This window comes from Camelus bactrianus, unplaced genomic scaffold (assembly GCF_048773025.1).
Source record: "Camelus bactrianus isolate YW-2024 breed Bactrian camel unplaced genomic scaffold, ASM4877302v1 HiC_scaffold_154, whole genome shotgun sequence".
NCBI classification, from domain to species: Eukaryota; Metazoa; Chordata; class Mammalia; order Artiodactyla; family Camelidae; genus Camelus; species Camelus bactrianus.
Window position 1 is genome coordinate 634,579 of NW_027413924.1, and position 14,796 is coordinate 649,374.

The following is a 14,796-nucleotide window of genomic DNA, read 5'->3' on the forward strand; positions in this document are numbered from 1 at the left end:
GCCTCCAGGGGAGGGACAGCACCCCACAACGCGGTGAGGCCACGTTCTGGTCCCAGGACGGGGGGGGGTCGGCGGGGGAAAGGCTCGGCGCGGGCGGCCATCGGTCCTGGCAGGGCAGGGGAGGGCCGGCGGCGGCGACGAGGAGGGGCCGCTCGCGCGCAAGAGCGACGGCCGGCAGGGGTCGTGGGTGCGGGCGGGCACCAACCCAGGGAAGGGGAAATCTCGAGACACGACCGGGCCGCCGGGGAAACCACCGCGGGATCCCACCACCCCCACACGTGGGGGCGGCCCCGCGACGCCCAGGACGCCGGCCGGCCTCAGCCAACCCTCGGCGGTTCCTCCCACACCCCGGCCCCGCTCGCCGCCGGGACTCGCGCGCAGCAGGCTAAACACCCCCATTCCAGAGGGTAGCCCCTTCCACTCGCTCACTCGTCCGTCTGCGTCTCGTCTGTCCGTCCACCACCGCCACCCAGCTTCGTCTGGCTCGCCCCCAGGCCTCGCGGCCCGGGGAAACGCTGCCGAGCGAGGCGGCCCGACCCGTGGCCCACGCACCGCCACCGGTGGCTGCGTCTCGGGACCGGAACAGGTGGGGTGGCTCCTCGCGGCGCGGAGACTGGTGGGGGGGGCCCAAGTCGGGGTGGACCGCCTTCCCCCTCCCCCCACGGCACGCGCCGGGGAGGCCAAGCCCGCGCACACGCACAGCGCGCGCGCGCGCTCGCACGGCCCCGCGCCAGACGCCGGGCCCGGCCCGGCGGAACCCTCCCCCGACTCGGAGGGGGGAGGCGCGGGCCACAGCAGGCCAAGAACAGCACTCGGCCCCACCGCGGGGCCAGCGCAGCCCACACGCCAAAGCGACGGGGCCCTGCCCACACGCCGCGGCAGTCGCTCCCCGTGGAGAGTGACTGCACGCTCTGGATGGAGGAGCGGCGGCTGGGGGGTCCGGTGCCCCCAAGGCTCCCCTCTCAGATCGCTAGAGAAGGCTTTCTCACCGAGGGCGCATCGCCCCCCACCCAGCGTGCCCCGTTCAGGCCTACGGAAGCCCTCCGACGTGTACGCCAGCGCTCGGCTGGGCAGGAGGGGTCTGCGGTAGGGGTAAGCAGCGGGCCAAGAAGCGAGCGCTCGCGGTCGGGACCGGGGAGAACCCGTGCGTGCCACCTCGCGAGGAGACGCACCCAAGACCGCGTGGGGACGGGACAGACGCCCGCCCCCCACCGGCACATCACCCGGCCCCACCACGATCGCTCCCACGCCCGGGCGCGAACCCCGCTGAGGGGGACCCACCCGGCGTGCGCCCGGCCACGTCAGTCCCCCCCCCGGTACAGGGTGAGGACTGACGTTCAGGAGGCGGCCCCGGCCCCACCGAGGGTGGGGAGCGGCCACGCCTCGCTTACCGTCTCGACCCCTCCCCCACGCCTCAAGAGAGGCGCTCGGGAGACACGACCACCGCAGGGGTTACCCGAGAGGACTCGCTGGGGACGGGAAGCGATGCCGCCGCTCGGCCTCGGGCACCTGAGGGACAACCTGGAGCGCTCCAGGGGCACCGCAGAGGACCAAGGCGAGACACGCTCACACCCCGACGAGGGGGTACGTGGCGTGGCGGCGGGGCAGCCCTCCCCCGCCGCGGGGGAGGGCCGCTCGCGAGACAGGACGCCGAGCAGGCGAGGAGGCGAGAGTGTCTGCCGCGTCACAAGACCCCGGCCCCGCCGACACCACAAGGCACGGGAGACCGAGGTCGGGCCGGAGTCCGCACCCCTGCCTTCCCCCCGCCACCCACGGGCGGCAGAGGAGAGGCGAGGGGCCCGCAGGCAGAACGAGAAGAGAAGCCACGTTCGCCATGAACGTCCCCGTCCCTCGTCTGGCGCGGCTTAGGCCCGGCCCGGGGGAGCATGACTTCACCACATCGATCTAGTGAGTGAGTGAGCGAGCGAGCGAGCGAGCCAGCCATGTGGGGCAGGGAGGCCCCAGAGGGGAGGGCCCGGCGAGGACAACCACCAGAGGGGCCTGCTTCAGCCTCGCCAGGCGCCACCCACTCCTCAGTCCTCTCCGAGGAGAGCGGCCAACGACCCCAGGCGGGGAATGCCTGACACGCGGCACGGAGCCTACGGGGGTGGGGTCGTGCCGGCCACCACCGGGTGCCTGCGGCGGGGAGCGCACGGGGTAAAAGACCCACGCCGCCACCTCACCCCACCGCCCTCGGGCCACCAGAGACCGGAGGTGGCACCACGGGCCACGTCAGCCGGACGCACACACGAGAGCCGGCGCGCAGGCCCGGGCGGGCGGCTCAAGTGTCAGAAGCGGAGTCGGCTACCAGGCCAGGGCTCACGCAGAGAGAAGCCCAGAGCCCCGCACGCGTCCGGAGACCCAACACTCGGTGACAGACACCGAGGAAGACCGTGTCAGCACCTATCTGCTGGCAGAAAATGCCCAACACGACAGGAAAAATGACAGCGCCCAGAAACGGGGCGGGTCCACGATTTGCAAGGGGGGACCCCGGGACCTCGGTCCGGCCACCTGCCCCCAGCCCTACCCCCATAAATGGCAGCCCCGAAGCTCTCGGGGGCCATCTGATCGACCGGGGTGGGGGGGTTGGTAGGGGGAGGGGAGAGGGGAGAGGGGAGAGGGGAGGGGGATTAGGAGGAGGCTTAGGAGGAGAAGTGGGAATGGGAATGGGAATGGGAATGGGAAGGGACGAGAGGGAGACGGGATCAGGCCGGGGACGCCCTGCCCTTTTCTCGCCCGCGTGGCCGGGGACTCGGGGAGATGCCACAGAGGCGCCTCCGACGAGAGGGCCCCCCACGAGGGACCGCTCCCGAGCACCGGGCCCCGGGCCGGGGAAAGCCTGCCTCCCCCACATCCCTCGCAGGACGCCCCCGTGCCGGTCCCCGAGTCCGGATGAAGTCTCGGTCCCTCCAACGCCACCGGAACCCACGCGGGCAGGCTTACGGGCCGGGGGGCACCCCCTCCCAGGCCTCCCGCGCCAACAGGGGCCGGCCCAGCCACGTCTCCGGATCCATCGGGACTCAGAAAACATTTCATCCAAGGAGGCGCCTCCGACGACCGGGAACCCCAGCGCGCCCGTCCCCGGCCTCACCGCACTGGGCCCGGGCCGCTCCTCGCCTCACGAGCAGTCGTCCAAGGGACGCAGACGAGGGCCTGACCACCTAGCCGCCGGCGGCCCGGGCGCGGGACACTCTCTCCCTTTCCCCCGCGGCGGCAAGGCGCAGGCCGTGTCCGATCGGCTCGGGTCGGTCTCCGCGGCTGGAGGGGCACAGGCGGATGCTGGTCGACCAGGCCAGGCCACACGGCTTCCCCCGGCACACGAGATCCCGGGAGCGCGGCGACAGTCACCCCCTCATCATCCTGCGAGTCCAATCTGCGCCGAGAGCAGGACGCGCCCGCGGCTCAGCGCCACGGGGACTGTCACCGCCGGTGTCGCCAGCCTCCCCGAAGTCTGCCTCGGGCCCCGCCGCCGAGCCCCATCCCTTGCCGAGGTCGCCGACGCTCGGGAGAAGAGGGACGATCTCAGAGCGGCAGCCAGATGGCGCCCGACAACCGTCGCCAACGTCCCCGGAACCGATCCCGACCGCCGCCGGCCGCCCAAACGCCCGAGCTCGTCCCGGACTGAGGCGCCGGGCGGCCCCGTGGCGTCCGCCTCGGAGCCCGCTCACCCTCGTCACGGCACGGCACGGCACGGCACGGCACGACACGAGGCGACACGACGCGACGCGGCGCGACGCGACCCCGGCAACAGATCAGGGCGGGGAGGACGGAGGGAGCCGGGGTTTGGCAAGACACGGCCGGCCGGGCGGCTGCCGCGAAGGGGACGCGCTCCCCACGCGATTCCCCGGGCGGGGGAGATCACACGGACACGCCGGCGGGGCCGGGGCCGACGCCGCGGGTGGCCCAGAGCGACCAGGACGAGATCCCGGGTTCCCGGGTGGGAGGTTGGGAAGGGGAGGAGGGGAAGAGGGAGGGAAGGCGGGGGCTGGCAAACCGAAACCAGGCGAGCGCTCAGAGAACAACGCAGGAATCGGCTTTGGAGTCCGTCCTCTCGAATGCGGGAGGTCTTTCGAAAGCAGACAGGCAAAGCCCAGAAGCTAGAAAAGAAAGGATGAAGACCGCGAACCCCATCGAAGCGGAAAGAGAAATCGATCTCGGCACAGATCGCGACAAAGCCCAAAGACAACAAACGGGCGCCTGGGGAAAACGCACTCGCGGTCGGTCGTGAGAACACGGACGTCAGCACGGCTGACCACAACCGCAGGAAGGAGGAGGGAAAACAAAAAAATGCGGGCGGGGGTTCGGGGGGGCGAGTCGATAGCCACCCGCTCGGTAAATCGAGGTTCAGTGCATCTACACAGAGCAACACTGTGCATGCGCATCCGCGTGTCTGGGTGTGCGTGTGTGTGTCGGTGCGTGTGTTTGACACAGTCAACGTGGACAAGGAAACTGTAGCCCCATCCGAAAAAAAAAAAAAGAAAGAAAAGAAAGAAAGGAAGGAAGGAAGGAAGGAAGGAAGGAAGGAAGGAAGGAAGGAAAGAAAAGAAAAGAAAAGAAAAGAAAAGAAAAGAAAAGAAAAAGAAAGAAAGAAAGAAAGAAAGAAAGAAAGAAAGAAAGAAAGAAAGAAAGAAAGAAAGAAAGAAAGAAAAAGAAAGAAAGAAAGAAAGAAAGAAAGAAAGAAAGAAAGAAAGAAAGAAAGGAAGAAAGGAAGGAAACATGAAAACAAACGACAAAACCCACCACCAAAGGGAAATCAAGTTGTAGAACTACTCTGGGGTTTAAAAACAAAAACAAAAACACCGTAGAAAAAGCACAACCGCAGCCCATCAGGGGTTCCTCTCCTCAACAGCCCAAGAACTCGGTCAACTCCACCTCCTAGAAGCCAGAAAACCAGGGATGAAACACGCGCGGGAGACCCAAAAGGACGTTTTCAGTTTAAAAGAAAAAAAAAATTATTTTTTTTCCTCCCCCAAATGGGGGAGGGGGCGAGGGGGGAGGATGGAGCGTAGAACTCAGGGGCAGAGTGCCTGCCCAGCACGCGCAAGGTGCAGGGTTCGATCTTCAGGACTTCCGTTCAAGTAAATAAGGAAGTCGGTAAGTCAGGCAATCACTAAGTCAGGCAACAAACCAGCAAAAGAAACGAATTACCTCCCCTCCCCGAATAAACAAACAACCACCGAAAGCAACAACAGCAGCAAGAACCAAAAAAAAAAAAAAAAAAAAAAAAAAAAAAAAAAAAAAAAAGGCCTAAATAAATAAATAAATGTAAGTAAGTAAATAAATAAATAAATAAGTAAACAAACGAACACAATTTTAAAAAGGGGAAAACGCACGCATTTCCGTTTCTAAGAGGTATCCGGACAGGCCCAGAACCTGGAATCTCGACAGCAAGTTCCAAAAACAAGCAGAAAGTGCCTGCTCCTGACGGAACACGTGATAGAGACCACCGTTCGAGATGGGGCCGGGTGGGCGGGCTGGCGGGCGGACACAGAGCTCTCGACTCATACCTGACAGAATCCGCTCTCCGACAGAAGACAGAAGGCAACACGGAACAGGGGTTGGTGGTGGGGGCGAGGGGGAGAGGGCGAAACGGAGGTGGAGGAAAGCCATTAGGGAAAACAGGACAGAAGTCCCTCAAAACATTCCACAGAAAACTCCTGGAAGACCCGGCAGTTCCACTACGGGCCCGCGGATGGACGAATGGACAGTGCCACGTGGTCTGGAGAGACCTACACCTAGAGGGGATGATGTTAACTAAGTGACTTAAGTCCGAGAGGGATGTTGTCACTTCGAGGCAGAATCCCCAAGACAATACGCAGGAACACATGCAAGGAAGCTGAAACAGGCTCATGGATACCAAGAAGGAACAATGAGTGCAATGGGTGAGGGAGAGGAAAAAGTACAAGCTTCCAGTTAACTCCAATTAATAAATACACAAATTACGGGAGGTCATGGACAGCAGGGCGAGTAGAGTCAATCCATACTATTGTCATGATGCTGTCCGGTGACGGATCCGTAACCAGACTCACCACGGTGATCATCGTGGAACATGGAAGAATCCCGAATCGCTATGTTGGACACGTGAAAACGGACATCCCATTGTCAGGTCAATTATGAGAGAGAGTAGGAGAGAGAGAGACAGAGAGAGAGAGAGAGAGAGAGAGAAAATTCTCACTGTCTTACCGGAAAAAAAAAAAAAAAAAGAGTTCAGTGAGATAAAGAGTGGATGTAGGTGAGGGCAATAGGTGGAGGAGATGAAAACCACGACGGCGACACATGTGCGGCATCCCACACGGTGGCAGTGCAGTGTGATCCTATGCATGCTCAGCTGTCTCCTAGCCACCTCCAAGTTGACATCCAGGGTCATCCTTTTAGGTTTCGTGGCTGCACTTTCGTCTGTCTCGGGCAATACTCTCCCTTGATTTTCCATGGGGGAAGGGAGGTGGGGTGGCCGGGCGGGCCACACCACGACACACCGCGTCGCGCGTGACCTGGAAAACAGATACACACCCGCCCACCACCCACGGGCTCCGAAATCGGTCACTGGTCACGACGCACACTTCGTCGGTCCCTTACGGGGCGATGGCGGACCAAACAGGCAGCGGCCAACTTTGTCGTGCACACAATGACGGTTCGTCCCTCGTGGAAACAAACTGATGACGAGACAGCGTGTTCAGGGGGCGGGTGTCCTTTCAGGAAGACAGAGTCATTGAAAGTCCCGCACACGGGAACTGTGCCAAGGGAGATCTCCATCACCCTACCCAACCCTGATCCAAATTCTCGTTCGGGCAGCTAAGGGTCAAGGTCAAAGTTTCTTTCTTCCCGGGGCAGGGGTCCTTTTGGGCCTCGATGGTTGTTCAACTGGAGAGATCGCCCTTGGGCTGCATATACACTTCGGGGTGGTCCATAGGGTTCCACGACAGTCCCGCCACCAGGCAGGTGGTTCCACCTGATGAAACCGGTCTGGTCTTTCGTTCCAGGAAGACAAAGGTCCGTGGCTGAAGCCAACGAGAAACCCAGGGTGTGAGTCCGGAGCGCCACCAGTCAGGAAGATGTCTAGGCATCGGGCTCGAAGAGGCTCGGGTGGCCTGAAAAACGCATGCGGGTTCAACTTTCTGAGTGGCCTCCACAGCAACGGGCAGGAGGAGGGTCTCGAGAGGGGACACGGCAGTGACCTCTCTCCAGCAGATGTCCAGCTGCTCAGCCCGGCTCGGCGGGGCTTCAGGGAAAGGGCGGCTTTGGTTCTCGAGGATGCCAAGTCCAAAGCGGGAGAACCATGGGCAACGGGAGTCGGAAGAGCGTTGGCCAACCATCGGAGAAAACTCGAAGCACGCGTGACGTGGCCCAGCGTATCAGTGGAAGGCGGGGCGGGGCGGGGAGGGGGAGGGTGGCGGGAAGCACGCAAAGATGATGACACAGAACCGCATTCTCATCTCTATCACGCTGTACGAGAGTTTCCACTGAGACATGCTCCCCTTCCCCTGGTCTCTCCAAGGACGCGCATTTCTACCAAAAAATCACCCCCATTCAGACTTGTCGGCTGGCCAGATCAGCATACTTCCACGAAATTCGGCCTGAAGAGGGACAGACGTCCACGAAGCATAGCCATCGCCCCTAGAGGCTCTCGGACACCCGCTCTGCTGGAACGTTTCCTAAGGACGGCAGACGAAGACGGTCTCCACATGCTTTCCAGGAGACGTTCCTCAGAACGAGACCGTGACTGTTCCGAAGCCCGAATCGGTCACAGCAAATGTTCACGAGGAAGTCACGGTGAACCATCTGGGACACCAGTCTTTCCCAACCGGTCCACGTAGGGACACGATTTGGTCCTAGCCAGAAACAGACACTTTCTCCTCACAGCATCCTTTTATTTTAATATAATTTAATTTAATTTATTTTATTTTATTTTATTTTATTTTATTTTATTTTATTTTATTTTATTTTATTTTATTCTGTTTCATTTTGTTTTGTTTTATTGTATTGTATTGTATTGTATTGTATTGTATGTTTACATATGTACGTATGTAAGTAAGTATGTATGTATTCCGGTCTGTCTGTCTGTCTGTAGGTCCATCCATCCTCCGAAGGTATACCAGTCATGTCGGCCAACACACTGACAGATCTCGAGTCTTTTCTGTCAGAAAGATATTAAAGCACGTCCCCTTCGACTCATGGAGCCAGGAACGAACGCTTCCGTATCTCATCTTCTTTGGAAACGATCTAAACATTCCAGGGACGTCGCCAGATGCTTCAGTTGCAAGGGACCAAAAACTACGTGGAGGAGGCACCAATTTTTCAGAGATGGACCGCCTCCCACACACACACACACACACTACCCCCTCGGACTGCTTGGGGTGTGAACACTTCCTGAGACTTGAGACCGAGCCAACCATCGCTCCCAGACTCTTTTTTTTTTTTTTTTTTTTTTTTCCTGGCTGACACGTTTCATGACAGAGATAACCCACAGGAACTTAATGGATTCGGGGTAAACCTAGGGAGGCGAAAAGTTTCACCTCGAATGCTGCTCGTCACAATCAAGACATGGCTCTTTTCACGAGACCGATCCCTTGACATTTGCTTTTCTGGATGAAAGGATCTGTCCTAGATCATGTCAACCTGAAGGAAAACATTTGGGTTCCTTCCTGTTCGCATTCCCTGCCTGCATGTTCCCTTGAAAACCAGTTCCATAGAGCTCTTTCATGAATGAACTCTGGCAAGTGTATGTGGAGGAAGAAACATGCCAGGCCTACAAGCCGGGGACATACACAAGTGCCTACATGCATACATGCATACATGGGACCGAGCCCTTTCCAGATCCTTGGACGGCAGTACCATAGAAATGAGGATGGCTTCCACAAGACTCTCAGGCAAGCCAAGCTCTTTTGCGAAAGCGATAGCTTGTGCACAAAGGAGAAGGTGGCATGAGGGGAGAGGGAGGGGGAGTGCCAGCTCCCTGAGCAGCAGGGGCCATGCTTTTCTACCTAAAGGAAGGGCTTTGTCTCAGGATCACTGATCACTTCCACAAATCATCCGATATCTTGGATCGGCCGCAGGCGGCTCCAGGGTGAAGAGCCATCGCCCCAGGCTCTGTGGGGAATAGAGAAGACTTCCGTGAGGGGAAAGAAACGCATGAGAATTTTCTGCAAGAAAGCTCAGGAACAGATAATGTAAACACGGAGGGTTGAGCTTCCTGTCTCGTGACAACTAGGTCTACTGGGTCATGTCACAGAGAGCAAGCGAATCCTTTATTCCCCTGAGCCTTTTTCTTTTTCTTTCTCTATCTTTCTTTGTTCTTTGTTCCCTTTAGAGTGTGTGTGTGTGTGTGTGTGTGTGTGTGTGTGTGTGTGTGTGTGTGTGTGTGTCTGTGTCTGTGTCTGTGTCTGTGTGTGTGTGTCTGTGTGTGTGTCTGTGTGTGTCTCTGAAACTCAGGTACTGCCCTGTCTCATACAGACGAGACCAGCAGATCGACATGACCAGAGATTTTGTAGCTTTCATTTAAAAACTATAGGTCACTCACGAGTCGGGTAGGACGGGTGCTGCGTCCAGCGCAGCTCGGGACCGTGTCTGAGGACGGGCGACGCAAGAATTAAGAAACAAAGAGACCAAGTAAAGAGCGAAAATGGGACCAGGGGACTCAAGGTCTCGTGGATCTAGAGTGCCAAAAGCCTGGTCGACATCCTGTTTATTGGGAGTATACGGCTCAGGGAAAAAAAAAAGAAATGCGATCAAAGAGGTGGGGCTTTAGATATTTCATGCCAGAAGCACGAAGTTCTGCTTGCTGGCTAACTGATTCATTTCAGGCCTATCCCTTCCAGGAACAATCACCCTCCTCGGGGGATGCAAAATTTCTAAGTGTATCCTGTGATTGCCTCTGGGACATCTCGAGATAGCAAATATTTCCCCGGGGTTAAACCACATGCTTTCCTGCCAGAACCAAGTTCTGTTAATGGATGATCTGGCTTCCCATGACCGTCCATTGTTTTACCCTAAGGAAATATCTGCCATCTGTTGCGCCCTCACGGTCAATCTCAGGATTGCCCCTCACACAATTTCTTGAGCATCATACATGTTATAGGTCATCGACTGTGTAAAACATGAAAACAAAGCAGGCGTGTGCATTTTTAAGCAAGTAAGTGTGAATGTAAGATTTTACGCTCATGGAAATGCTGGTGCAGCTTGGTTTCTAGTTGCTGGTTCTCCAGCAGCTTGTTTCCCAGCAGACGCGTAGGACACTAGAGAACCCACTCACTCAGAAAGAACCGATGGGACGGGTAAGGTTTTTCGGCTCAGAGGGTGAAAGCTTTTAAACTCTGTGTGGAAAAAAGACGTTTCAGGTGTATATTTCTCCTTAAGAAGGCTGCGAATTAGAGTTTCGACGAGGGAGACCACGCAGCAGTGTGTACGTTTAAAAAGGCCTCCGCGTGCCCCTCCCCACCCTTTTTTGTTTGTTTGTTTCTTCCATTCGGTTTCAGGTTCTACCTGATTCAGCCCCCTGGCCTCAGTCTCTGGCCACTGTGGGCTATGCAGACAGACGTTTCTGACGTTGTCGAGATGGACAAGATAAGGAGGGTTCCCCCCAGAGAACTGGGCCGCTGCTTCTATGAGATCAAAAAGCTGACCTACTCATCCAGTTCTATGTTTAGAAATTTGCTCCTTTCTGGGAAAGCGTAGAGCTCTGCGGTAGAGTGCGTGCTCAGCATGCACAAGGCCTTGGGCTCAGTCCCCAGTACCACCACTGAAAACGTATAATAAATCTAAATAATTAATTGAAACGTAGATAAAGACACCTAATGACCCGTCCCCCCTCCAAAAAGATAAAAACTTCTTGTTAAAAAATTTTTATTTTATTTTATTTTTTTATTTTTTTAGTTAAAAAGGCAGGAGGAGGACGAGGACGAGGACGAGGACGAGGAGGACGAGGATGAGGAGGAGAAATTAGCTTCTTTCCAACAAGGAGATTTCCAGGTCAAATGGAGAGCCAAATATTTCTATGTTCTAAAACTTCAGCTTTCCACGTATCCTGGCGTCAAAACGTCGGCACGGGTAAAGATTGTTCATCATTCTGTGACTATGCACTTCCTGCATTTTGGAGTGTTCATCTGTCCTTTCTCTTAGGAATAGATGATCATCAGAAATAGCAGTTCTGTTGATTAAACCCCCTTTTAACATATCGTTGTTTCCTGGTCACTAAAGTTACCTAATAATCACTTCACAGTCTATGGAAGTCAAATCATTGTGCTGTACACCCGAAACTGATAGAGGGCTGTATGTCAAACCTATGTCAATAAAACTGAAAAAAGAAAAGAAGAAGAAGAAAAGAAAAGTCTGCTTGCTCGGGGCATCCGGTAAAGGCCCTCTTTCTGAGCGCACAAGTCAACCTCGGGCCGATTCACCCTGTCCCTGAAGAAGGGCAAAAATCCTCCACTCTATCTCCCGTTAGGTCCCGGACACTAGCCAGAGTTCCTCCTCCCTCAACCCCCACCCCGTTCCTGCGTCACACTGTGTGGGCTCAGGCACACAACCTATCGCTTTCCTTTAGCGTGTGGAATGAATATCGCCCGAAGGGAATTTCCTTTGTTGTCGTTTAAATAAACTGACGTGTTAATAAGCGCTCTGGAGGGACACATTCCCTTTGACCTGATCAGCCATAGTGACATCCCATGACCCAGGAATGTACAATATCATGGATTGGAAAGGATCTTAGAATTCAGAAATCATGGTGACGTGGGTCTGATGACCTAGCTGGCTCCATACAAACCAAGAGATGAAGGTGCCCAACGTTTTCACTCGATGCTGCCTAAGTTCTTGACAGTCACTTTAAAAAAGGAAAAGGAAAATTTGCATGGCACGCTTAGTTTTGAGAATGCTATCTGACTGCATGGTGGAACGCAAGGAAAAGCCGTGACGCTCGCCCACGGTATCGAGAGAAACGCAGAACCGTGTTTCTGGTAGCTTTCTTCAACGCTGCGCAAAGGCGGGAGCGACCGCTACCTCACGCAGAGGAGGAGAGGACGGGTTTCTCGGCCCCGTCACGCAATGCCAGGCAGAAGAAGCCTTCTCCGATGAGACAGAAGCGTGTCAAAGCGCATCCCTGCGTCGAAGGCTTCGGTTTCCCGGGGAAGGGGGTCGAGCCGAGGGACCCAGGCCCCCACGTCAGTCAGTCTTTCACTGGATTCACTGGCCTCGCTGTTACTCCTCAGCGATGGCCCCTCAGATTGCTCTCGTGTGTCTTTACCTTCTGGCTTTAGGAAGGACTTTAAACTTCGGCTGAGGGGCGGGACACCCAGAAGGGTTCTTTCAGTTCACCCCATCTTAGGTATTGCCATATCCAACACGTTGGTTTTCATCCCATCGTGGACCTACCTACCGGAGAGTTTCGCTGCTTAAAAGTCCCCTGTGCTCCACCTATTCATCAACAACCCCCCGCCACAACACACACACACCCGCACACACACACACCCACACAGACAACCTTCACCACCACCACCCCCGACCCCACTCATCTTTTCACCCTCTCTGGGGCTTTTGCCCTTTTGAGAATGAATGTCATCCAGAGCCGGTACCCTACAGGATGCCACCTTTTCAGATTGGCTTCTTTCAGGGAGTCAGGGGCACGCAGAAACGGCCCCGCCTGTCTCCCACAGGTCTCTCGGCTCCACGGGTCCCTGGTTTCCTTTTTAGAGCCAAATCACATGCTGTGGCACGGACCTAGCCCGGGCTACGTGTCCCTTCACCTCTTGAAGGACGCGTCTGTCCCGGTCGCCTCCACGGTTCCGGCAGTGATGAAGCAAGCCCCTCCACACCCCCACCCCCACCCCGCCCACCGTCCAGGTCCGTCCGCGTTCAGGTTTCCGCGTGGACGGAGCCCCGAGGGCTAGGCCTCAGGGTGAGAGTGGTATGGCGGGTGGCAGGTGGCGCACTGAAGGGTCCCAAATCCGGAGGATGCCGGCAAGGAAGGTCGCCAGGTCAAAACCTTCCTTCCCTCCCTCCGTCTCCTTAGGGTGGATGGCTGGGCCCGTGAATTCAGAGAGGACACGAGACACATGCTGTGAGCCGAGATTTCCAAGCCAGGAGACCTGGTGGAGGGTAAAGAAACGAGTTGATTGGGGGGGGGGCGGGGGCGATGGGGGGGGGGGGCTCTTAGGACTGCAGCCCAGGAGACACAGATGCAAGAAAGAAGCACTGGAAGTGTGTGTCATCAGACTACCCCACGGGGCAAGTGGAGAAGGGGAAACGAAAGAAAACACACCACAAGAGCAAGGCGGGAACTTTGAAACGACCAGGCTGCGGCTAGCAGCTGCTGGCAGATTTGTTTTTGAAACCGGTTGGTGGTGCCCTTGAGCTTGATACAGTTCTGACCACTCATGCCCCCCCTCCCCCCATTGATGCCGGTGTCGGGACCCAGGGGAGGCCACCCCAAACATGTATGTGCCTCCGTGGCACACGGATGGGTTAGAAATGAGAGTGACCGAAGAAGCCGAGGGGCCAGCAGACGCAAGAGGGACCCTCAGACTCTTCTTTCTGTCTCCCTGAAAGCGGGAAATCGATCACTTCCGTGGAGGGTGCCCTCCCTGCATCTGGACTTAGGAAAACACCCTGATCACCCACTGAGAGCCTTCAGGCCCCGGAAGCCTAGAGAAACCAACCAACCTCGTGACTTCTTTCAGGGGCTTCCCCCCCTCCCCAAAACCCAAACTCCGTCTCGATTCTTCACGGACGGGTCACCCAAAACCAAAGGCTCTCAGCCCGGCCCATTTCGCACAAAGGGCTGATTTCTTGTCCTAAAACGGAGAAAAGCTGCCTGCTTCGGGGACACATGAGTGCTTGAATGAAAGACAGTAGGTTCCCTGTCGCTCCTGCTCAACGATCCGTCTGGGGTCCATTTTTGGATCAGTCAAGCCCAGAGAACTCAAGATGTGTAGAGGGAGGGGACAACGTCCCCCTCCCTGAAACAGGACTATGTCTGCAACAAAGTTCCTCCCACTGGCCGTCCAGCTCCATTTTGGATGACTGAATCCTGGTTCACCTCATTTGGGTGTTTTGTTTTTGTTTCTGTTTTTGTTTTTGATTAATAGACTTTATTTCCTAGAGCAGTTTCAGGCTCACAGCAGAATTGAGCAGAAAATACAGAGAGTTCTCACATAGCCCTCCCCACCCACACATATATCCTCCACTCCCCTCAACATCTCTCATCGGTGTGGCCTATTTGGTAAAACTGATGATCCGACATGGACACGTTATTATCCATCAAAGTCCATAGTTTACAGGACGGTTCACTCTTGAGGTTGTACGTTCTATGGGTTTTGACAAATGTACAATGACATGTAGCCACCACTATGGTATCCTACAGAATAATTTCATCGCCTTAAAAATCCCTCACGCTGCATCTGTTCATTCCTCCTTCCCTCCCTCTCCCCAAACCCCTGGATACCATGATCTTTTGATTGTTTCTAGAGCTTTGCCTTTTCCAGGATGTCATTTGGTTGGAATTGTACAGTTGGTAACAATTTTCAGACCGGTTTCTTTGATTTAGTAAGATGTCTTTTAAGTTTCTTCCATGTCTTTCACGGCTTGATAGCTAATTTCCTTGTCTTTCGTTCTTTTTTATTTATTTATTTTTTTAAAATGTTTTTACTGCACATATATTTTTAATTTACATATATGTACTGTTCATTGTTTCCAGGAAGGTTTAGAGCTTTAGCTTTTTAAACTTACATACTTATCAAAGGAATAAAGCCAACCACAAAAGAAGAATGAATTCAAAAAGATACACACACCCTGCTATTAACAGCAACA